Source organism: Mus musculus, chromosome 8 (assembly GCF_000001635.26).
Source record: "Mus musculus strain C57BL/6J chromosome 8, GRCm38.p6 C57BL/6J".
Classification (NCBI taxonomy): Eukaryota; Metazoa; Chordata; class Mammalia; order Rodentia; family Muridae; genus Mus; species Mus musculus.
The window spans coordinates 108,278,648-108,304,485 of NC_000074.6; the positions used below are offsets into that span (position 1 = coordinate 108,278,648).

Genomic DNA, 25,838 nt, shown 5'->3' on the forward strand with positions numbered 1-25,838 from the left:
CAGATTTCATTCATGTCTGGACAGTAAAGTCCTACCACACATGCGTGTTTCTGGGGTATACCATTCTCTCTGTACTGTTTCATCCTTGTCTCCATCTTTCTTTTCTTATCCCTGCCTTTCTTCCTTTTCCTCCTCCTCCCTCCTCTTCCTTCTATTTCTTCCTCTTTTTCTCTCTCTTCTTCCTTCTCCTTCTTCCTCTTCTTCCTCCTGTTTCTCATCCTTCCTTCTTTTCTCCTTTCTCATTCTCTTCTTCTTCTTTCATCTCCTTTCTCCTGAAACACAGTATGAAAATAAGCAAACAAAGGCCCTGAGTGTGCTAACTACTTTTTATTTAAAAAAAAAATAGAATTTTTGTCCTAAGCATGGCTTCATGAACCTTCAGGGCCCACCTCACCTCTTCCACAGAGAAAGTCAAGATGTAGAGAAAGTGTTTTCTAAACTAGAGGTAAAGTTCTCTCTGAGCTTTGATTCAACATTGCCTAGCATGCTGGGTGAGTTATGATGGGTTTGATTTCCCAAGAGGATCAATAGACATTGGGGAGAAATCATTTTACATTGAAACCATAGTTTGCACCCTATGCACTTTCCAAAGAACAGCATTATCACCCCTGCCCACTCCTGAGGCCTAACATTCATTGATTATCTATTATATTCAGATATCAATCTAACACGACCTCACACACAAAAGAAGAAAAACAACAACAACAACAACAACAAAACAAAAGACAAACAAAGCAAAACAAAACAAAAACTTTGCAAGCATACTGTAATTACTGCAGACTACTAACAAGGCCTCTAGGAAGCAGACAGTTTACAGATTTTTCTGTAAACATCTGATTAAAGAACATCTGAGTGGTAGAAACATATTTCAGGCCTTCTTTGATACTCTAGTAGACCCTTCACTGTGTCCTCATAGTAGACATTTCCTCCAGGGTTCACTGTGGGGTAAGAAGCATTCAGTATTGAACTTGTAGTCATCTGGCCAATAGACTCAGGTCAAGGTATAAACAGTAAACACAAGTCAGCCTTGATCTCTACACCACCTTGTTCGCCTATGAATAGCACACACTCCACCCCCACCACGTCTTTCCTGACACACTTTCACATATTCCCTCATCAAACATCTGCCTGAATCAGGTGGTGGCTATCTAAAGAAATCTAAAAAGCTTTACGCAGACATAGGGGCACAAAGGCTTTCTAACATCAGAATGGGTATTAAACAGGTCCCAGGAGTGTCTGTGTATAACAGGAAATCCTGGAGACAAAGGGGGCTCCGTTGGAGGAAGACACATTATAAGTCTGTGGAGGGAGCCAGATGAGGAGGGTCATGTGAGATTCCTAGAAGTAATGTTGTCCATTACATACGGCACAGTTTAGAATTGGCATCTAGACACAAAATACACATTCACTTTGATTTAGCCAGAAAGAGAGCTTTTTTCAGGATGCATGCATACTAAAGTATGTAATCTTGCTGTTACTAGGGGGAAATAATCTACAGCATCATACAACCTGCTCTCTCCTGTCATCTGCTAGGAACCCGTGGTTGCCGTGGCTGCACATGGGGATGTAGCTATCAAGTTAATATCACCTACTCTGCAAATTGCACCTAATCAGAAGGGAGAAAGCTGATTGGTCTTGGTCAAAGCTACATGGGGTAAAGGTTTAACTAACAGAAAAACCATCTGATGTCCCATGGCTGTGGGCAAGGAGGTATCCTAGACAGACCTAACATGGAGGCCTGCTTCGGTCTTATGGTCTTGGAAGGGTCTATCTATGATTCGTGGGTGTTATTAGCAGGTCTATACTAAACTTCTCTGTACTAAATTAAAATTTTCTCAGGGCTCAATGTTGACCTAAACATGGAGCTATCCATCATGGGAACTGAGATCAGGAAGCCAGGGCTCGGTGTCCCATGGTGTGCCAGGTGGAAGCACCAAGTTTAGAGTATGTGGAGAAATGAGGTAGGAAAGATCAGACATTGCCTCACCATTAGATTTCTTAGGCATTCTTCCATAGAAGGTATGGGTCAAAGCACACCCAGGACTGTTCTGGAACAAGTAGCATTCACTGATGACACACAACCTTGGCATCTCAAGTCAGGTCAACGCTTCCAGGATTCAGCCTACAACTCAATGAGGGGATCTGAGGACAATCCCTTTCCAACTGTTATTGCAGGATCATTTAAATGAGATAGGCTTCAAAGCCCTTCCCTTTCTTACTCGAAGCCTACCATGCACCACAGCAGACACTTCTGAACCGTCATTGTTGTAGAAAAACAAACAAACAAACAAACAAACAAACATAACAACAACAAACACTAAGGAGCCCTGCACACAGTAGGGATACAAAAGATGATATGTGGAGAGAAGAGCTGTTTAGGAGCCAAATTACTGCCCTCATGTGTGGAGAAGGAGAAAGACTTGGCTTGGGGAACCAATGTGTGTTAATCTAGCTGCGCTCCTGGGTTCTGCTTTGAGGTTTCCAACCTCATGGTATCCTATACTAGACACAGTGACAGTTCTTTTCAAGGCAGGCAGGAAAAATCACACCTGTAGGAAGTGGCGTGAGAGGCAAAAGCTTGGAGTCAGAAGTGACCAGACTGAGAGTTGAAGCTTTCTTCTAAGGTTGGGGGATGGATTAAGAGTTGGGCCATTTGGGTACACTGAAATGCAGACTGGAATTGCTTCATTTATACCCTGTATTTTTTTTTTTTGAGCTTCTGACTTCACTTCTGTGTGCCTTGTGACCTTTTCTTGTTTTCTTTGGTGTAGGTAAGAATGAATCTGGCCATATGGGTCACTGGCTGGCCAGAAGTGGACAGGTGCCCTTGGCATGGGAAAGGCAAACAGCTGTACTCACTGGGAAGGTGGGGGTGGGATGGTCACAGGAAGAAGCCTATGAACGAGAAAGGACAGTGGTCAGTTGCCCACCTCTGGCCCTGCTGCCTAGGAGAGTTATCACCCACCTCCTAGGGACACGACAGGGTTTGTCATTTGTTTTCTCTTCTATCAGATGGTGCGCCCTGCTGCCATTCTGTATCCAGACAGCGGAGCAGAGAGGACATACATATATATTTATATTTATTGTATTTCTTCACGCACATTCATCTGAAAAGACTTAGGTTGATTAATATTTTCCGCTGTCCGGTAACCATGGCAATAGGGTCAGCAGATATAATATTTAATTTAATCTTCCAGCTGCCTCAGTGAGCTTCACTGTACCCAGGATAATAGAAAGTCTAATGCCCAGCCCCTGTCTCTCTTCTCTCTTTCCCCTCATATATTATTATCTTTGCCAGTGGCTCCCTCACATGACCCAAAAGGAATACACTGGGTTGTTTTTTAACTCCCCCTCCTTTCCTTTGTATATGCACTTAAAATAAATGCCTGCATGATTCTGCTTACCACCAGTCTCTCTCCAGACACCTAACCATCCTCTTCCCCCTCCACCTCCTCTCCCCCACGGCTCCCCCACCACACACACACACACACACACACACACACACACACACACACACACCCTGCTCTAGCAGCCAGGCTCTACCGAGTGACAGGAAACGTGGGAAGATCCTGATAGCTCTCATAGCTGCACCGTAAGGTTTATGAAACACACTCCTCGGCCAAATGAACCCATGCCGACTCTCTTCCCGCCGCAGACTCCGGCGATTGGCTGAGAGTGCCTTGCTGGTCCGATTTGCTCTCCAGGTGGGTTAAGCGCCTTGCTTTGTCTTCATCTGGCCTAGTTCCCTCATGCCATCTCTCTTTATTTTCTTTCTTTTTCCTTCCCTCTGATAATTACCTTTTTAAAAAAAAAAATTGCTGCCATGTTTTTTTGTGCACACTCAATATATGGTTGGTTCTAGAAGGAAAAAAAAATAGAAAAACTGGCTTTGAAGCCCAGCCAGACTCTGGTGCTGAAGGAAATAAAAATAATAATTTATTTTTTAAAGCAGTTTGGAGACGAGCGAAGGGTGTGAGGTATTTGCTTTCTGCACTTGCACAGAATCTCACACGGATTCTTACGTTTTCGTCCACTTCATCTTGTTATCTGCCACTGCTTACTCTATTTCTATTAAAATAAAACACTGTGGTTAAAACCTTACTTTCTCTCCAAAGCTGGGGAGTGAAGAGGTGCTGAGATGGGCACCAAGAAGAAGAAGAGGGAAACATGAGAGATGATTCGAGGGTGGGTTATGAAAACCATAGCAGTTTTTCCCATTCTGTTTACTTATTCATCAGACTTTTATTAACTCTGTCATTGACTCAGACAATACGCATATTTCCCTATATACCCGCCTTCACTGTTGTCTTTAGAATAAAATAAGTTTCCAAGGCAGAGAAAGATGGCTCCGTTACTCCTCCTCATCTTCTTCCCTCTCTTTCTTCTTCTTCTTCTTCTTCTTCTTCTTCTTCTTCTTCTTCTTCTTCTTCTTCTTCTTCTTCTTCTTCTTCTTCTTCTCATTAGAGAATAAACAGCAACCACCTTCATTTAGTCCTCTGGAGAGCATAAACCCTACTTTACTCCTTTGGAATTTTTTTCACTTGATGTTTGGAAGAAATGTGTCAAAAGCATTACAAAGAAATACCAGTTATGAATCCATTGACTTGGGTCTCAAACTGGGCGATTAAGCTGACAACATTTCCCAAATGGAGGGAGCACCCTACCCTCTGTCTTTTTCTCCACACCATTTTTTATTGTGTAGCTATGTGTTTATGTAGTCCATATCTTTGATTATCAAGGGCAGAGGCCCTTTCCAGTTCTTCTCATATTCCCATTCAGTAAACTGCATGCTCAGTACATCCCAACACTATAATAAATGTACTGTTCTTAAGCTCCAGCCACCTATTTAGGGACTGGAGGAGAGTGGATATGCAGCCTAGGGGCCACTGTGAAGTCACCACCACCATCGGAAAGCAGATTTGTATAGCCATCTGCCTTATTCAGCCATGACTCACGTAGCATTCCTCACACTGAGCCTGTGTATGTGCACTGATATCTCTTGGCCAGAATGAAACCTGTAGCCATAGGTAGACCCAATGCCAAAGAGGTCCTCAGAGAGAAAGGGCCCTCTGGGCTTACCCTGTGATTCTAGGGTTGTTTGGTAACTGAGATATGTAGACCTCAGAGGGTGACACACATCAACTAAGTACTGGCAGGACAGTCACTACTAACTCATCACCATGGCTATAAATATTGTGAAGCTGACACTGTGATGTTGCCCAGGACGCAGACACTCTGCTCGAATGTAAGCTCCCATTTCAGGGTTCTATCACATAACTCTGTATGGCAAAGGAATCCATCCTTTTGGCATCAGGACATGAGGTTGTCATCTGCAAAGTGTGAGCTCAGAAACTGCATGATCCATTTACAAAAACAAAAACAAACCAAAGCACCCAAAGCTAACATGTTCAAAAGATAAGGTGTCAAAAACGTTTTCAGTAAAATTTATCATTTTTTGTTACACTAAATTTATGGCTGTCTCATGGCACATGTGCCCAGCCTATGGGCCACAGGTTAGATGTACCTACCTGCACTATACCTTGGGAAATCTGGAAAGGGGCTGAAAGTTCTGAGTAAACAAGACACAATGGGCTTGGTTATCCTGCCCTGAGATCCCATGGGACAGCCTCAAAATCTTCATGGACAAGACTCCTCATGGTGGCTAGAACTCTTTCAGTGCTGTGTTTCACAAGGTTGCCTTCAGCTGACAAGAAGACGCTCTGAGTTCTACCCCTTAATGGAGCCTGTTTCCACGGTGCTCAGAGAAATGAGAACATTCTCGTCAGTATACAACCGGGCATCAAATAAAACATTACAGGGACTTCAAGGAGCTGTAATGAGCTAGCAGCCATTCCAATATCATGGTGTGGTGAAGTCCTTCCTTCACTTCTATCCTAATACATCGTCTGCCAAGTTCAAGCCTGGGTATTGGATAGACTCACTGACTTCTTTCTAAGCATCTATTTCCACTCCCCAGTAGCCTCATACCCTAATGCTTTCCCCTTTGCCTTTGAGGAGTCTAGAGACCATGTGGTTTCTGTTCCTTGTGGCCTGTAGACTTCTGTACATCTATGTGAGAGTATATTAACAGGCTCGAAGGATCTAAATGATCATTAACCATGTTATTGTTCTACATAGGTCGCTTGAAGCTTCTTGGGCCAGGCCAACTCATGGGCCACTGGCCTGTACCTGATTGTCTTGTAACCAGGGCCCATCTTTGAGCCTTTGGTCAATGCCCAGGGGCTATAAGTTGTAAAGAAAGCATGAAAACTTCTTCAAAAGAGAGTCTAGTCCTGGCAAGCTTTCCCTATTTCTCACCAATACACTTAGTCAGTAGATGTTCCAGAGTCAGCAATGCAATACTACCTGGCAGCCCTTGCTGGCACAGGACACAACACTTTGAAGAAAACCAGAGGGGACAATGTATGTTTCCAAGCCCCTCTCCTTAATGGCCTTTTAAAAGTTTCCATTTATATTCTAATGGACGGACCATAGGTTTCTTAGTCTATTAACTGAAGCGATGACTTTAAATTTTTTTCACAAATTTTCAGTGAAAGAGTTTACCTTCTCTTGCAAAGCATCAGGAAAGCTGCTTTAAGGATGCTCAGCTTTTCAAAGAAGTCAACTGACTCATGGTTTCCTTCTTAAATCTTATATAATAACAGCCAGACATCCCCAGCCCCTGGTCCTCTCCTGCATCTCCTTACTCTGACCCTGGCATCCAAACAGAATGAGGCTGACCCTTGGAGCATCCCTCTCCCCCCACAGTGGCTTTCCTTGCAAGCACCCTCTAATTTTTCTAATTAGTTTTGAGAGCTCTTTGCGACATTTTCCATTCCATTCACAGTTTGAGACCTGCTCGGAGGTGTTCTCAATAAATGTCACGGTATCTTTCACAGAATCCTTTGTGTGTGATGGAGCCCTCGAAAGAGACTCATATTCCTGTTTAATTTAGATACCTCGTCTGATTGTCGGTTTCAATCCAGCGATGGCTTTGATTATTGACGGTGACCCATAAATCATAAGCGCCCACCACATGCTTCAGGAAAGGGGGGAAAGAAAGCCACTAATGAAATGTCCTAGAGTTACAGCGTGCCTGTATGAAACTACTTTTTTTTTCTATGATTGTTGGAATAGCTTTTCTTTTGAGTCAGTTGGTTTATTTCATACTGAAACAGGTCCATTCCAGAGATTTAAATTGTGGCACGCGTGTGTAAATATGTGTTTTTTGTGTGTGTGTGTGTGTGTGTGTGTGTGTGTGTGTGTGTGTGTGTGTGTTTGCTTCTTTAGGGAACAACAGAAAAGAATGCCGATTTGATTTAAAGTAAATCTTTGTGTTAAGCCTGCGTCTATTTTCCCAGCTTTTGTGGTCTCTTCTTTTAATTGCTGACATGTTAGGAGGCCAGCACCCACTGCCTGTGTTTATGATGCTTCTGTCTGGGCTTTTTTGCAAATTTGTTTTCAGTCAGTCTTGGAAGGGATCTGTGACTCTGTTTGTTTGTCTGTCAGGTACATATTTGTACCATAACACGGGAAACTCAAAGGTGGTTCAGCTGTTCTCCCAAATGTGTGACTTGGAAACCTCTACTATTCTGTAGTATGAAAACCACAGATGTCCCCCTCCACTTCAGAGAATGCCTGTCAGTCACTTGCCACCTGTTCCGAGAGGGAACCGCCAAATGCAAAGTGGCAGCTTGTCACCAACTTCCCCAAACCGAGTGCGTTAATTAACTCATGCCCTGTCCTGCAAACTCATTTGCAACCCACATGGAGGTGCCTGTCTCTCTGGCATGGTGGCACTCAAGGAAATGGTGTGTGGATGTGCATGCCTGCAGCTGTGGTTTTCCTTTCTTGGCTGTGACCCAACAGAAAAGGTCGTGGGCATGGGGGACTGAGAAGTTCCCTCTTGGATTCCCACCCGCAGGCCTTCGATTATCTTTAGCTACACGCTATTTGCGGGCTTGATGTTCCTGTTAGAATGCCAGAAGAAATAATTCTTTCAATAAATTAGTTTTGTAGTTCAGTTCTGACCCCAGCCCCAGCTTCGAGTGATAACCACGGAGCTCATATGTTTGGGGAGGAAATGGGATATTATTAGGGGTGGCTGGTACCCAGTCTTAATTCTTGTATTTGCCCTCTAATGAAATGTACCAGCACCATCCAGCTCCTGTATCAGAACTTACACACTAGTGCCCCAGCTACTAAAAGTGGTGGAAACTGTCTTTAGAAGTGGCCATATGTAGGGTCCATGGGTAGGGTCCACTGAATTCTAAGCATATGCTAAACCTTTGAAGTTGTTCTAGGCTGCTGACAGTCTAGTTGTCAGGGTGTTTGCTTTCCAAGCATGGAACCCAGGGTTCAATCCTCAGAACCACTAGACAGACAGACAGACAGACAAGCAAGATGCTCTAGCCTCTATTCGTTCATAAAAGAAATATTCACGACCCCAGGTCTTTCACTGATTGAGGTCTTTACTCTTCATTTTCTAGTATTTATTTTTATTATCTTTTGTGTGCAGGACTGTTTTTTCTTGCATCTATGTCTATGTATCAGGTACATGCCTAGTACATCTGGAAGTCAGAAAAGGGCATCGGATCCCCTAGACGTGGAGTTTCAAAGGGTTGTGAGCCACCATTGGGTGCTAGGAATTGAACCCAGGTCCTCTGCAAGAGTGTCAAGTGCTCTTAACTGCTGGGCCAGCTTTCTAGCCTCCATCTTTGCTTTTTTTTTTTTTATTAACCCGTGCAAAATAGTAAATAGCACAAGTCTTGAATATGAGCCCAGGTACTTAAATATTTTTTTGCATACTTATATAACCAAGTGCATATCAAGATATTGAATCTATCTATCATTCCACGATGCTTCCTGCTGCTGGTCTCCTATAACTTCTCAGTAATGACCTGACCTCTATCCACATGAGTTAACAGAAAGGTGGTAATTTCCCACATTGTGAGAGCCCATCTTTTATGTATGATCCTAAAAATTTAGTGGGCGTAGGTACAATAGCCACCACTTGTGATACACTCTTAAAAGGTGATTCAAATCTTTAGGAAACAGAGTGAGCAAGAGAGGGTGTCACAACTCAATATTTATACCAACACAAACAAGTATTTTCCACAATGCTCCATTTTAAAAAGATCCATTTATTTTTACTCTATGTGCACACGTATTTATGTGTATATATGTGTGTGTGCGTGTGCATGTGCATGTGTGTGTAGCATATATGTATAGTACCTGAAGAGACCAGAAGCTCTCAGGTCCCCTGGAACTGGAATTATGGATAGTTGTAAACCATCATGTAGGTGCTAAGCACTGAGCACGGCTGCTCTGCTGTGCCATCTCTAAAAGCACCCATGGCATTCTTACTATTACACAAGTGTAAAATCATACAGAGGCGCACTTGAAAAGCACCAAGCAGTCAAGATGTCAAGTTCCTTAAAACATGTTTGCAGTTGCTAGAACTCAGTAAGCTAGAATTTTAATGCCATTTCATCAGGGGAGTCAATTTGAGTTCTGACAGGTGTTTTGTTTGTCTTTCTCGATTCATTTGTTTTTGAGGCAGGAGCATAGGCAACCCTGTCTATGTAGATAAAACTGTCCTCAAATTTGCAGCAATACCCCTGCCTCTGCTTCCCAGATACTGGGATTACAAATATATGCCTATCTCTATTTTATTCTTTTCTTTAAAGAATTCCTCAAGGTACCGCCTGATAGTCTATAATTTCTCCTTCTGTCCTGCCACTGATGGGATCTTGTCCTCTTGCCAACCATGTCCTTTGGGAGCCTTCAACCTTCAGACCCCTTCTTTTGAAAGTTGCTGGCAGTCCCGGCGCAATTCAAGCAATATTTCCCAGGATCTACAAGTGAGTTCCCCCTTCTATTTCCAACATGGAAAATATAAAATTCAAAGTTTTGTGTTGTACAACAACATGACGTAATGAATTTATCAGCTGGGTATAAGGAGCTGAGGACTGGACAGAGCTGGGAGCGAGTTTGTGTTTCTCTCCTGTAGAATCAGATGGAGATGGTAGGTGGGTCCCACTTAGGAGGAAAAAAAAATGCCTGTGTACTTTATATGAGAAGTTTATGTCAGGGCTGATTCCAAAGGTGCTGAGAGAAGAAGCAAGAAGCCAATCTGCTTAAGGGCTGAGAGGTGGGAATGGATACGGTTAACCTGCTTGGCAATCTGGGATTGTGGAGAAGGTTCTGGTGGAGTCACTCAAGCAAAGATACAGGATCCAGGAGGGCGGGCCGAAGGGTGGGAATTACCAGCTGGTCCCTAGATCCCACCCCGAGAGCACCTGTCAGTGCCCTCCTGTTGTTTTCTGATCCCAACCAGAAGCTACTGGCAAGGGGGCTCTTAGAAAATGTTCTTTACACAGGAGAGCTTAGTGTAGAGCCCGTCTGCGTGGGGGAGGGGAGGGCTTGTGTGTGCGAGCAAGGAGGCAGGTAACTGACCAATCCCCTTTCCCATCCCTCATTAGGATGTACATCAAACACTTCCTATATTGGGTAGAGATATTTTTAAAGGGTGCGTTTCCAAGAAAAGCGGAAGGCTACGCCTCTGTTGTGCCTCGAAGGCTTTCCAGTAATGCCGTGCTGCTGGACGTGGGGTGGGGGGTGGAGGCTGGGGGGATTCTGTGCCTAGCTCTTGGTGGGGGTGGGGGGAGCGGGATATGGATACAGCGTCTTCCTGCTGGATTTACAGGCCATCTCGGTTTCATAAATCAGCGATGTGTGCTCCGTGTGCGAGAGTCTGCAAATTCTAAACTAATATGTCGCTCTCTTTCTGTCTGGCATCATATTTATGTTAAGGCTCCATAAATCGTGCCCTGTGTTTCTGCAGGCACGGCTGTGATCAAAAGTGATGTAACCAACAATGGGGAGGAATGGAGGATAAAACGCAGGAAAACAAAGCTCGCTCTGTAAAGAATTCACAGGGCCTGTAGCGTGAACTTTGACAAGGGGGAGGAAATCCGGTATTTGCTCCATGTGTGGTGACTTGGATGCTAAGCCCTTCTGCTGGCCTGGAAAGTCAGGGGGGCACAGGACAGTTTCTGGGTCAGAGGCAATGGTCTTATCTATTCAGAGGCAAATTTGCAGAAGGATCTTGGTGACCAGGGCAGTGATGTAAGAGTCGCAGAATGGAAATTGTCCTGTTCAAGGAAGGACTTAAATTCCTTATGAATGGTTGAAGACACAGGGAGACATTTGTAAGTGTAGGCTAGGAATTTGTTTGACTTCCTGGATATGTCAACCAGCCAGAACCAGTTGGATTTCATGCTCCATTTTATCAGTCTCCCGCCCCTAAGATGTCCATAGTGGTTTATATGCATGTATTCTTTCTCTTTGTATCTCATGCCTTGAAGACCTGACTATATGACTGGGCTTCGGCACGGGCTCTCTAAGTGGTCCACGTGGCTGGTAGAGGGTAGTGACTGAAAGAAGAACCCAGCTCAGCACCCTTCCTTTCTTTGTGGTGTATTTGCTTTTCAAGTTTGTTTATTGCATTTGAAAGCCAACTGAAGCATCAGGTTATGCATTAGACCCCGGAATAAAAGGCAATATTTTAACATGCGAAAGGAATTCTGCCAGCCAGTCATAAGTATCAATCCATCACAATTATTAGAAACAATATACTGTGCAGTAGTAAAGAGATACAGCCACTGTGCAGACACTCACTAAATAAATTCCCTCGTAGACTGCCTCTGTCTTCTCCTGCTTAGGCAACATAGGGAATGTTTATACAGAAAGGGATGGTGATGGATAACATTCAACACTATATATATGTATATATATATGTGTGTGTGTGTGTGTGTGTGTGTGTGTGTGTGTATGTATATGTATATTCTCATCTGAGTCATTCATGACATCTCCAAGCAGAGCTTCTATTTAGCACCCCAGTTTCCCTCTTTAAAACCATTTGGTCCTGGATGTGGGTGGATTCTTAGAAACACAGTAAGTTTGTAAGATCAATGGTTCATAAGCATCAGTAAAAATAGTCTTTGGAGAGGAAGAAATGCAGCATGGGGAAAAGAAGAGGGAGAGAGACCAATTGATGCTATTTAGAAAATGGACCTAAGTATTTATGCAGATAACGATGCCCAGGTTTTGTTTATGTTTCCTTTCTTTTCAAGTCATTTCTTCATTAGCAGAGAGAGCACTGGAGGCTGCCCTTCTTTTCCTGTAGCCATTTGCCTTACGTAAACCAGCAAGCAAACCGCTCCGTTCATATTGATGTAGACATTACCACAAATCGCCACTTAGGGACCTGAGCGAATTGACTAACTGGTTTCAGATCCAATACACATAACTTGATCAGACACAAGGTTTAAGTACACTTGCAGGCATGCCAACTACACCTACCGGGAAGTGACTTTGGCTGCCAGCTTCAAGAGGCCCCAAGGGAGACTCTGGGAGGAAGGCGTGCAGACCGAGGGTGAGGTAGAGAGAGTCTGGAGGTTTCCAGAAGAGCAGCCCAAGGTGAAAAGGCAGTGAGGTATTCTTGCCATTTGCAGGAGCCACGTGGCCCCCATAGTCCTCTGTGTGCTTAATTCAACTTGTGCCTAATCCTCCCTTTCTATCCTTTTCTGTGGATGTCAGTTAACACAGAGAATATGTTTGTTTCTTTTATTTATTATGTTTATATTCTTATGAATACACCTAACATTTCTTGAAGTTATAATCACTTGTGTAATGTGTACCTACTCCTCAAATTGACACAAATGTTCAAACGATGGCCTCTCCTTCCCCTGGCTTTTCCATGGAAAGGCTTTTGCCATGGCAGAATTGAGAAAAAGATTTTGAATAAAGGAAGGTTGACTGTAAGGAGTCAAAGGTGATCTGCTGTGCTCCTGGGGATAAGGACCACATGAGTCTATCCATCCCCAAGGGTGGTAGCCAGCTGAATTCTCATTACACTGCTGGCCCTCCTAAAGGTGATCACTCATGTTCAGCTCAACCCAGCCATTACTGAGGTTAGTGTCTCTCTGTCTACTTTATACGTTTTGCTTTCCTCCAATAGTCTTGGGAGTGAGGATGTTGGTTTCTAGGACACAAACCTTTCCTTCAGTGTATTGTGCTTTAGAACATGGAAGGTTATATGCCCAAGTGGAGAAAGTGGCTAGGCAATATAGCCACGAAGGTTTCTGGGAAAAAAAAAACTGGATAAAGTGTGCCCCTTCAAATGATGTACATAAATCTAAATCTGTATCAGATGTGTGTAGTGGGTTGGGGTAATATTGGTAAAGATGAACCCTTTAGAAGCCTGGCAAGAAAAGAATACACTGTCTATGTGACCCAGACTGGACTGAAAGCTATAGAATAATAAGGATCCCAAGAGGCTGGAGATCTAGAGCAGAGAGAAGGCCTTTGCTCTAGAATTAGGGATGGTTATATTTAGACTTTAAGAAGAGAGACTTTGTTCAACTGCAAGTCTCTTAAAAACCTGGAAGAGTCCCAACTTAAACACACATTAAAAACACATTGCTTTTATTATAACATGTTTGTATTATTTTGAAGATCTTTAGTATCTAATTACATTATCCACTTGTTTAATGTGCATTTATTAAGCACCTACTAGGTAGTCAAGTCAGAGTGACTGCAGCAGGAAATAAGGCTAATCTGATTGGTAACCAAATACAATTCCAAACCAGTGGTTCGTGAGAAACAGATTATGGAAAGTTGAACATGTTTGCCAATGGAAGCTTAATCCTTACACACTGATATAGCTGAGGGCAACTTTAGTGGCAACAAATAATGGAGAGAGATACAGAGCCCCTGTGGCAGCAGGGGGTAGAATTTAACTTAATCCTTACAACCATTTTGCAAGGGAGAGGCTTTTAGTCCCACCAGAAGCAATTTGCTTTCAGTTGGCAAGGCCAACAGTATACCTTCACAGTTTTGCCTCAAGGATATATTAACTCTCCTGCCCTGTGTCATAATTTAGTTAGAAGGGATCTTGATCGTTTGGATCTTCCACAAAATATCACATTGGTGCATTATATTGATGACATTATGCTGATTGGACCAAGTGAGCAGGAAGTAGCAATCACTTTGGACTCATTGGTAACACATATGCGTATCAGAGGATGGGAAATAAACCCAACCAAAATTCAAGGACCATCTACCTCAGTGAAATTCTTAGGAGTCCAGTGGTGTGGGGCATGCAGAGATATTCCTTCTAAGGTGAAAGATAAGTTATTGCACCTAGCCCCTCCTACAACCAAGAAAGAAGCACAACGTTTAGTGGGTCTATTTGGATTCTGGAGACAACACATCCCTCACTTGGGTGTGTTACTTAGGCCTATTTACCAAGTGACTCAGAAAGCTGCTAGCTTTGTGTGGGGCTTGGAACAGGAGAAGGCCCTTCAACAGGTCCAGGCTGCTGTGCAGGCTGCTCTACCACTTGGACCATATGTAGCCTGGAAAGCTACATATGGATATAGCCCATATGTTATGGAGGAAGACCTGGGTTTTCATGTAAGCCTGCCTATTTCCAGTCCTTCTCCTGTTCTGCTTTCTCATACAGTTTCTATGGTCGTGATGTGAAAGGCAGACTGGCCAATGACAATGAATACATTATTAGTTATGTATGTGAATTGCAATAAGAATATCTTGACCCAAAAGCAGAACAAGGAGATGGAGCATGGAATCCCTGAGTCTTGTTAGACTTAAATATCTCCATAATTGGATACTACATGGTATTGCAAAGTGGGTGGAGGAGCTGAGAATGGTTTAGCTAAGGTTTCTGCCTTGGTTACTAGAATGGAAAAAAGTCAGGGATGTTTAAAAAAAAAAAACAGAAAGAAAGTGGGTCTAAGGAGTGGGGTGGCAATGCACTTCATTTTGTGGAAGTTTCAAGTAAACAGATGGCCAGCCAGACATTTAGAGCTGATGGTATGGGCAGTGGATAGATGGCAGGTAAGGGAGGTTAAAGTGAGTTCTGCAGTTGAGAAATATCAATAAAGGAGCCAAAGAAGCCAAAATGCTAGCTGAGAGAAGCATTTGTGTCTAGCTGCTGTGCTCAAAGGAATTCTGTGGACACAATGGGCAATTGGCATTTCCTGGGCCATCTGGTCGACCAGGTTCTCAACCTCAGAACCACAGACAATAATTCATGATGGTGGGGGGTCTGTTTTATGTATTATTGGATGCTTAGCAGCATTTCTGACCTTTGGCCCCTAGGTGCCCGAAGCAAACTCCTCCCCTCACCTCTAGCTGTGAAAATCAAAAGTCTCCCTAGACATTGTCAAATGCAATTTTGCCTTCAGATAAAACCTTAGGGCTAGATCAAGCAAGTTTTCTTCTTGTCCATACCACTATTTATAAGCAGATTCATCTATAAGTCTCAGTTTTCACCCCTCTATAAGTGCAGGTACTATACATATTATATACATCTGCATTCCTGCCAGCAATATTCAGTGCTACCCCTATAAGCATGAATACAGATTTATGGATTTATTTAATATTACAACAAAACAGCTTTATTCTGATTGAGAAATTTCATTTGATTATAAAATAGATTGCAAAAGAATATTTCAATGAGGTTTTTGTCAAGTGTTGACCTGCTTTATATTACAGGAAGTTTATGTAAAATTTACCCAACTTTGTTTTCTATCATGACCATATATAACAACTCACTCAAAAGAGTGAAGACATGGATTCAAATCATGTTACAAAAAATCTTGCCTCTTGCAATATATCCATTCAAAGAAATATCAGCTAAGTGTCTCCTCTATAGTTTCCGAGTTTTGATAGACATGTGGTTATTTTTTATTTTATATATTTATTATTTGTTAAATGGAACAAGAGTCAATGAAAGGTAAAATTATATAACGTATCAATTTAGTTTTTATACTACAATGTTTCATTAGTGTAAGGGTGCATATATGAAGGTCAGAGGGCAACTTTGTGGAGTTTTTCTCTCCTACTTTTACATGACTTCCAGCTATTGAACTGAGGTTGTCAAGCCTGTGCCAGCACCTTCATAAACTGAGCCATCCGGCTGAACCCCAATTTAAATTTTATTTCAAATGTGTCACGACTACCTTGAAATTAATTTTACATCGTTTAAAACGGAATGCAAATCTCACTAATGTAAATAATGAGAAAATTGTACTACATGCTGAAAAAGTTTTACAATAAGAATTGGGCAAACTTTATGAAGTCATTATATCAAAGGTAAAGGTTTTCTAATTTTAGAAAACATGTTTGTGGAGGGACTTGGGTTAATGTGATGATTCTTAACCTGGAATTGTCAGTGCTTAGAAGCAGTAGATAGAGCAGATGCACGCTCCATCCTGAGCTGCAGTAGATTTCTTTATACAATTCTTAGTGTGACTGATGACAGTATTTTCATTAAGATAACTGTTAGAGGCAAAATATAAAGGCATCATGGTACTCTTTCTTAAATATTTCAATAATTGCAACATAGATGGGGGTGGATTAAGTCCAAACCACACCACATACTGAGTCGCCCTTGGCAATTGATAGTGGCTAGGGAGGAACAATCTATTGAAGATGTGCCCACTGGTAGGTTTCTAGTGCCCAGTGGATGTCCCCACCCCCATACATGTATGAATGGCATTAACTGAATTAACTCAGCTATAACAACAAAAAAGATATGATGTTTGAAAGAATGTATGATGGGGAAATATGGGGAGAATTGGGGGGGTAAAGTAGGGGATTAAATATAATCCCATTTCATCGTATAAATGTATAAGATTCTCTAGAACAAAAGATTTTTTTTATTAAGTTAAAAAATAACTCAAAACATTTTAAAGCTGGTTTGTTTATTTTCTTAATATTTAATTTTTGTTTTATCTATTTTTTATTATTTGAGAACTTTATATATTCACTTAATAGATTTGGATCAAATCCACTTCTTCTCCTCTCCCCTTCATTTATTCCCCTATGCCTCTCCATCATTTTTCCTTTCCAAATTCGTGTGCTCTGTCTTCAGACTCATAGAGTCCATTTAGTGGTCTTATATGCATAGGTCTAGACAATCTACTGAAATCTGGGTAGCCTATCAGGGGCCATATCCTGACATAAGCTGATTCTCACTCCCCTGTGAGATTTCATGACTCCATCCTTTGTTCATGACGGCATTTTGTCTGGCTTGATCTTGCCTAGGACTGGTACATGTGTAACAACTATCATGAGTTCACAAGTGCACTACTCTGGTTAGGTCCAATAAATACTATCTCACTGAAGACATCCACTATTCCCTGCTCTTAAAATCTTTCTGCTTCCCTGAGCTTTGGGGTGAGTGTAACATAAGGTCCTACTTAGAGCTGAGCACTCGCACTCTCTGCATCCTGACCAGTTGTAGATATCTGTGATATTGTAAGCCTAAAATTGCTTGTGAATATTTCCTTTTATAATTGAATACTGAAGAAAAAATTCCAAGGCAGTGCTGTTTAAAGTAAACCAATTCATAGGAGGGAATTTCTAGCAATGATATCTGCAGCAATTTGAACTGAATGTATTGAGAAACAAGAGCATATGATATTAATTGCTGAATTATTCCAGGCAAATCATAGTGCTTTTATAAATTATGCTGGACACAGATGGAAAAAGCCCTAAATGGGATGATGGAAGGAAGATAGGGATTCATCCCTACCTTAAGCATGTCACTTTGTCATAAAATGATCTTTTTAATGAACTTCACTTCTTAAATCATATCTTAATGAGAACTTGCTTGCCAGATGGGATAGACATAGACGTAAAGATCGGATATAGTTGAACGTGCATATAGATTTTTATCAGGAATAAATTAGAATCTCAAACATAAGAAAAAGCACAAAACTGTCTTCTCTCGCTCTGATTTAAATGCTGGGATCAAGAGGCCATTTTCCTTAATTAATATATTTTAGATACCAAGAAAGGTATTGATATTCAAATGGTGACGTCATCCTTGATTATCCAAGAAATTTGAAAATCTTGGAAACAAGAAAATGTGGGTGACTAAATAATGAAAATAGTAGTTGTAGTTGACCCACTATTTTCAGTATGGTGTCCGAAGCTTATGATCTCAGTACTCATGAGGTTGAGGCAAAAAGAATGTGAGTTTGAAGACACCCTGGGATATGGAGTGAGACCTTGTCACAGTAAGAAACAAATGAACTGAAACTAAGAATAGTAAGACTATTAAGCATAGTATTAGATACTGAACTAAGCATATGTGTGGTTCTATTTCACTGTTATAACAGCAGGTAAGGAAGCTGAGATTCAGTTGCCTGGACTCATGATCTATAAGTGTTCTAAAACAGACATTCTTAGTCACCACTCTGCCTCAGTTGCCTGACAAGACAACTTCAACAAGGATGAAGAGGTGCAAATCAAAACAGAAACAAGGTGAAGGCTGGCAGGCAAATTCTGCTGGGTTTTGTCTATCCTGTTATATGAGTTGATTCTTTGTATGCCCAGTTTGTAGTCAACTGCCAAGAAAAGGAAAACTTGAGTCAAAAATGCTACCCCTCACCCACATTGTCTCTTGCATTGAGGGAATAGTAGAAAGCACTCATTGAGATTCACAGCTGTCTCCAACCATGTCAATATAATCACCTTATCTCTTAACCCTGCAGGTTCCCAGCTTAGCCTTGCCCTGGCCCTACACTGGCTGTAACATCCTGCTGCTAGGGGCTCAGTTACTCTTATCATTCCTTTGGTTCCCCTCCAGTCCCACTCTAACCAAGACAGGGTCTATCTAGCTCCTCTCACTATCTCAGTGGGACATCTCTCCATCTTTCACACTCCTCATAACTACTGTCTTCTGCCTTCAGTGACAGACTGACAGCTGGGAACTATTAACCTTCAAGGGCAGCCATGTTGCTTCAGCTTTCTCTCAAGTTCTTCAAGGCTCCTCTTCTGTCTGAGGAACTGGTAACAATTATTTATCTCCAGATAATGATCACCCAAATTGGAAGCTTAAAATTATATATATATATATATATATATATATATATATATATATACATATATATTCACTATTCTTTAGGTGGATCATCTCAGCTGAATTTAGTTGAGGCAGCTGAACTCTGTTCTACCTAGAGTTCATGAGCTCATGTCCATGTCTGGGATTTCAGGTGATACAGCTAAGATGCAACCAGACACTTTTTCCTCTCTTCTTCTTTCCTCCATGTGGGTTCTCACCTTAAGAAAAGCTAGACTACACACACACACACACACACACACACACACACACACACACACACATATATATATATATATATATATATATATATATATGTATATATATATATATACATACACACATATATTTGCTGGAAGGATTCCCAGTGAGCAGACAGAGGGAACAAAATCCACTAAATAAGGATTTTTCTCACTGTGTGTCCATCCTGCCTGTTAAGTGAAGTCCCAGTGGCTGAAGCAAACCACACAACCATGTCCAGACAAAGAGGGAGGGAATTACACAGTTGTATGAATATAAAGAAATGTGATTTTTAATCAGATCACTTCCGCAACAAAAACCTTAATTAAAAGCCATCCTAGGATTGTTTCAGAAGACATTTGTGTAACTGTGTTCCTTGACCCAGTGCTACATTCACAGCACCTGTCATTGACTAAACTCTTTGCTAGCCAAAGCTCTCCTTAATATGTTTTTTTTTCATACTAAACTTTTTATAAACCTCTTCTCAAGAATCCTATCCTCCTGCTCTTGCCCCTATTCATGGTCCCTTTCTATTTCCTTGAGGTCAAAGCTCTACTGTGTCTAAATAGCAAGCTATTTCAGCTCAAGAAACACTATTCTTCTACCAAAGTCAATCTCCAGTACCATTTCTCATTGTATCATTTCTGCTATGGATGACATTTTCCAAGCAGGCTTTTATGCCCTAAAACATATATACCAAGATACAAATACTTAGTACCCTAAATTGGATGAAGCTTACGGTGGAAAGACTTTGCTTCGGAGTTTATTTGCGAATTCCTTGGGTGCGTTAAATTGGTCTTACTCTGAATGACATTGGACAAAACCCAAGGTCCTAAAGTGTGCAGTGCCGACCACAGCATGTTGAAGTATGCCTCTTTACAACGTTTGAAGATGAAAACAAATTTCATTTTCTAGACAGATGGAAACAAGGAAGGGATGTGGTGTGAAATGACAGACATCCTGAGCAGTGTAAATTGTATCACAAAAGCCCATAGGATAAGCACTATCTAGATCATTTGGTATCTGGAATACCTGGTAGTGGGCATGGTAAGGACTCATCTGGTGGTGAGCAAAATCCCCTGTGTAAAAACACTTTTGGAGAAGGGTTGTGCAGTTAGACTTAAGGTCCTCAGTTAAATTTTGGATAGCCGATAGCCTTTATTTACATGGCTGTGACTTAGCTATGATGCACCAGGCACTAGGGTGGCAAGTAGAGACAACCGTGATTGAAAGAGAGCTGTCCCTGCTGCTCTTATACTCCCAGCCTTGGAAATGTGATTGAATAGGTAGGGAATTTTCTGACAGTGGATACTTGGTGGGCCCACTGCAGAAGGGCACCTTAGACTAAGGCTGCCAGGGGAAATGGCATTCAAACAGAGATGGAGAAAGATGACAAAGGTGAGTGAACCTGGGGTCGGGGTGTGACACACAGGTGCTTACGGCAATGGAGGGACATCTGGGTAGACAGACGGAGTGAGTATTTTGTGTAAGAGATGAGAGAGGAAGCATCTTGGGTTCAAGCCCCTGGAAGATGCTAAGCTTGACCAGAGCTCTGAGAAATGAGATAAAGGCGGGGGTCAGGAGCCTGGATACCGTGTAAGCAAGCCTTGCTGACTGTGTCGTCTAAGGGCTGATCTAGAACAAAGACAAACACAATTGTGAAATACAGGGCATTTCATTTAAAAAGGAATCTATGCGATACTGCAGTTATCCTGGGCTTCCCGTCTCAGCCCTGACTCAAAAGCGTCTCTTCAGCCTAGATGATACTACACCCTATACATCATTCACACCAACCAAGAATGGGGAAGGAGTAAGACGGTACTAGTGATCCCTTTCCATGAAGCAGGGTTTAGACGTTACAGAAAGAAAACAGATTGCCATCTTCACTGGTAATTTTTCCACCAGCCCAGCCCAGCCCAGCCCAGCCCAGCCCAGCCCAGCCCAGCCCAGCCCAGCCCAGCCCAGCCCAGCCCAGCCAAGCCAAGCCAAGCCAAGAGTATCCCTTAGTGACCTTATAACAAGCATCCTTTTTTCTCTCTCTTACTCTTTCATATATTTAACCCTTCTTTAGGCTTTACTAAGACCTCATCTGCTTTTATTTGGCCTCCCTCCCTTTTGTTTTTTACTAACTTTCTAAATATAGGTAACTGACCATTTGTCCTTTCTCAGTCCTTCAGAGGACCTCGTCAGGGGCATCCTTTTGTAGCCCTGTCTCTGAGGCTGCTTCAAACCTTGGTGGGGTTGGGGAGTTTTGGGGGGGGGGGGTAGGGGAATGGCGGTGATCCTAATTTTGTTTGTTTCCCTATGGGAGATACAGCTTGGTTTTGAGGGTCTATGTAAAAGGCTACATCTGTCAAATTATCCATGTGCAAGTTCCCATTGCTGTCAGTGTCTCACGTTGCACACTTCTTAAGAAGTTTAAAGTCATAACAAAGTGCAAAGCAAGACCTGGGTCATGCCAGCATAGCAGAGTGAAGGGATCACAGAAGTAAGACCTCATTTCCAGAAAGGACTTCCCCACGGAAGGTATTGTTCTGGCAGGACCAACATGCTAAAACCCAGGGAAATTGAAAATAGATTGTTTTCACTGGGAGACTGCTTTTGAATGATCAGCCCATCAGCCCCCTTATACTCCACCTCCACCCCTGGGCACATTTATTACAGTTTCATCCCTTGTGACACCGTGGCTCTCATTTGAGGTAACCTTGGCCCTAAGATGACCAGTCTCCTTCACTCACCCATGCCACACAAAGGGCTGAGCTCATTTCTGTGTCATCTGATATATCGGCGGCCCATCTGGTCACCAAGTACCGAGTTCCCTGGGACATGGAATTAGGACATCTCCAGGGACCACCCAGGGCAAAAGTCTTCTGACTCTTTTCTCCCTGAGTTCGGGTTTTAATGCATTTTGATTGAAGGTGTCCAAGCTAGCATCTGAATTATTAAAAATATCAGAAGCGTCCAGAAGTTTTGATTCTTTGGGGGTGACACAGAAGGCAAGGGCCAGCTCAGACCAGGAGGAGATGTCCACTTGACTGAGGGACAAGTTCCTCCCTGGACGGAGTGTGAGCCTCACCTCTTTGATTCTAAAGCTTCTCAGGTGGCTCTGAGCTCTGGGCACTAGCAAGAGTCTCAGCTCAGCAACACATGTCAAACCTGAGACCCCCAAGCTCTGATGCGTCAGGAAGGCTCCTGACCCTGAAACCCCCTGCAAAGTTGACATTTGTATTCTACCCTTGCACGCTGGACATACTTGCATTCAAGTCCGTGCACCCTGTGTCTAACAGGGGATTTCAGACTGTTTTCTTATTACTAAATGGAGAGGTATTAACAACACAATGCAGAAATTAAAAAAAAAAAATAAAGGCGGGGTGGAGGGGTGAGGAGTGGGAGAAGAAAAGACAGCCGCCTGCCCTTTTCTTCTTGGTATTATTATTTGTGACAAAGCCCTCGGTCCATTTTTCTTCATAATTTGCAAGACCCCTAATGGGAACAGCACCTCCCAATTACCATGGCTGCCAAAGGCTAATTTGGTTACCCTCCAGATCCACAGTAGCAAAACTGTGTCGAGCCTTTGTCGATATTTGCATACTATACATACCAGGAATGTAAAACAGCTGCCTGGCCCCTCTCCCCCATCATGGCAATTATGGGTCATTAGCTTGAGCCCCCCCCCCCTTTTTCTTGTTCTTGCCTTCCAGGATCTGGTAGATAGTGGTAGGCAGCTGACGGATTTGCAGAGACAAGAAATGAGAAAGCTGAGCTGCATTGCTTATTTGTTAAGAGTCAGGGGCTAAGGAACCATCACTTGAATTAGATGAACAGAGCCCTGTGCCTTTATATCTTGATTACTCCTCTTCCTCTTCCTCCACCTCCTCTCCCTCCTCCCCTTCCTCCTCCTCTTCTTCCTCCTCCTCCTTCTCTTCTTCCTCCTCTTTTCTTCCATTCCTCTCCCTGGCTAACCAATTCTCCTCCCACTCTTCAGATGGGGAAGGCTTATAGAGAGTCCACGCCCAGCCCCACACGTGTCTATGTGAACGAATTTATCCTGGCACCTCGAGGTTAGGTGCATGTGAGCACATGGCACTGTGAGTGCTCGCCCTTCTTAAGATGAGCCCTTAGATAGCCCCCGTATCGATCCGAATATCGAAGCGGAGAAGTCGCGCTTTAAATTTCATCATTGAATCTTAACCTCCAGAAGGAGGGAATGGTGGGTGGGGCTGGGGAGAAGAAAAGAATAAGGGGCTTAGCCAGGAAGCCCTTTCTTTTGCCACAGAGAGTTGTGTCTTACAGTAGTTAATGGGAAGTTATGGTTTTGAATATAATTTTCCCCCTTCGAAGCTGCTAATTTTATTGACAATGTGGATAGATTGAGAGACCCAAAGCTTTTGTGTTGTTTTGTTAAAGCAAATAAGTGAGGCACAGATGTAAATTACATCTCCAGGTTCACATTTGAGGTTTGCAAATAATACTGAGCTAATGGTTATTGCGAAGGAAAATAGCACAGGGATCGATATTCTATACGGTGCTAGGCGATGCCTCTCTCTCTTTTAATCACCTCATTGCAGAAATGGCATTGAAATTTGAAATCTCATTTTCTCCATTTGTACAAATTGAACATAAATCACCGTGAGTGAGGGGAGGTGGCAGGCAGCTTCACTCTTTGTGGGATTGCATTACTAATTAGTGTGGGGCTAAAGCCCTCGCTCAGCCTGGAAAGAGGCTTCTTGAGACCTCTGGCCAAACAGGAGGTACTCGGGGAAGCTGGGTGGGCAGGGGAGGGGCCGGGCCTTGCTAATGCGGGGAGTCGGCCCTGTAAATGAAGACAGGCAATGGGCGGAAGCATCCCAGACTTCCACATGCTTTTGAATATCAAGTCCGCACTGGGATACTGGTGTCCCACAATCCCCTTGGGTTTGCAGGGCGCTTGGGAGGTAGAAGACATCATTATCCCCAATGAGAAACCGGTGAGATACTATCGTCTAAGACTTCCCTTTTGTCTGCGGTTGCAGGGGTCAAAACTGGGGTGCGAGAGGATATGCAGTCCTTCTTTATACGGACCCTGTGTCTAATCAACACCCCGCCCCCACCTTCTGTCCACTGACACAAGTTTCAACGCCTTTCCCTCTGACCATCCTCTTCATCATTTCTCCTTATACTTTGACTCAGTGACTCTTTTTGGCTCTAAACAAAGTGATGGATATTTACAAAGGTTATTCCAGCATGCCAAAGGATATCTGGCATTATGCCCGCTACTGCTTCATTTTCTTAAGCGACTCAAATGTTCCTTGTAACGGAGTTGCTTGATTGGCTCATGAGTCATCATGGAAAAAGAGCGTAAGCCCCTTTTCTCCTTCCTTGGGCTGAAACATCCTGGTGCCATGCATTTCTGGCCTGAAAAGCCACGGGAGCATAGGCTTGCTTTTATAGATAAGGAATGGATGGATTCTAGGCATCTAGGACTTAGGAGAAAGCCCAGTCTGTAAGTTACACCTCCTGGGTCTGATCTCATCCCCGGAATCTAGGTAAAAATGCAAGACATGGTAGTATGTGTTTGTAATCCCAGAAAATAGAGACAGGATTTCTGGGGTTCGCTAGGGAGATGGTACCTGCAGAATAATAGCCAAGGTTTTCCTCCGACTGCCATATTGGCGTGTGCGTGTGCATACACCCGCACATACACACAATTGAATATAATTTACTAAGTGGAAGAAAGGCAGGAGGCAAAGCTTCAACTCGGCTGGCAGAACACCTGCATTTTGGACTTTGTTCATAAAGATTTGAGGAAACATAGCAGAGGAAAGCGCTGTAGACAATCCTTCACTCATTCTCCACTCTCTTTTGAAAGAGCTTTGTGTGGCGTGATGAGCGCAGGACGTGCAGTTTGTTAAACTTGACATTCAAGGGCAGGATGAGTGATTAGATATTTACATATTAGTATGTAAGTCTAATCCCATGATGGACAGAGTGTACAAACATACACACAGACACACACACACAAAATGGTTGAACTGGGTGTTTGTCAAGGTGTGGACTCAGCCATGGCTGTTGATGCCCACATCCCCAGATGACACCACTTTCAGATAAGAGCAGGAACCCTTTCCATTCCCTGAGAACTGTGCCATGGAGAAGTCCTCCAGACCCTGCTGCAGTGAGGCAGGACACCATCCTGTTTGAGGCTGGTGACTACCCTCCTGCCATCCTTCCCCACACCCGGGGTCAAAGGCATGGCTTCTCCAAGGGACGTGTGGACACCTGGTAAAATTTCCCATCCTGCCTCCCATCCTCAGCAGGAACAGGAGGAATTAAAAACAGGGGAGGTGAGAGAGGAGGCTGGAAATGAGGTTCATTACCAAAGGTCCCATGTCACCCATTTCAATAGATGAAAGCTAAGAAAATAAAGCTCTGTCCAAACAGTTGAGCAGGTGGTGGCCACTAATAGGGAAGAAATAAAACCCTTTAAAGTCGGAGCCGACTACAAAAATCACTGACAAAGTGAAATGAAAGTTTTGAACGGTCTGTTCAAAGTAAAAGGTGTTTGAAATAAACCCTTAAAAATGTTTCAAATGCTGAAGGGGGAGGGGGAAAGCTGCTTTATACATTTGAGGCCAGGATGACTTAATCCAGAGAGAGGATTTAGAGGGAACTGCCAATCTCAGAT

The 25,838-nt window shown here is 42.9% G+C and overlaps 1 protein-coding gene across 1 annotated transcript in view; it reads left to right on the forward strand.

Annotated features, from left to right (window-relative positions):
- The first annotated feature begins 663 nt into the window (after window positions 1-663).
- The window catches only part of Zfhx3 (zinc finger homeobox 3), a 682,326-nt gene continuing 657,151 nt past the window's right edge, over window positions 664-25,838 (forward strand). Inside the window, exon 1 of the mRNA XM_030243257.1 lies at window positions 664-3,704. The gene's annotated coding sequence lies outside the window, so the exon portion shown is untranslated. The remainder of the gene's footprint in view (window positions 3,705-25,838) is intronic.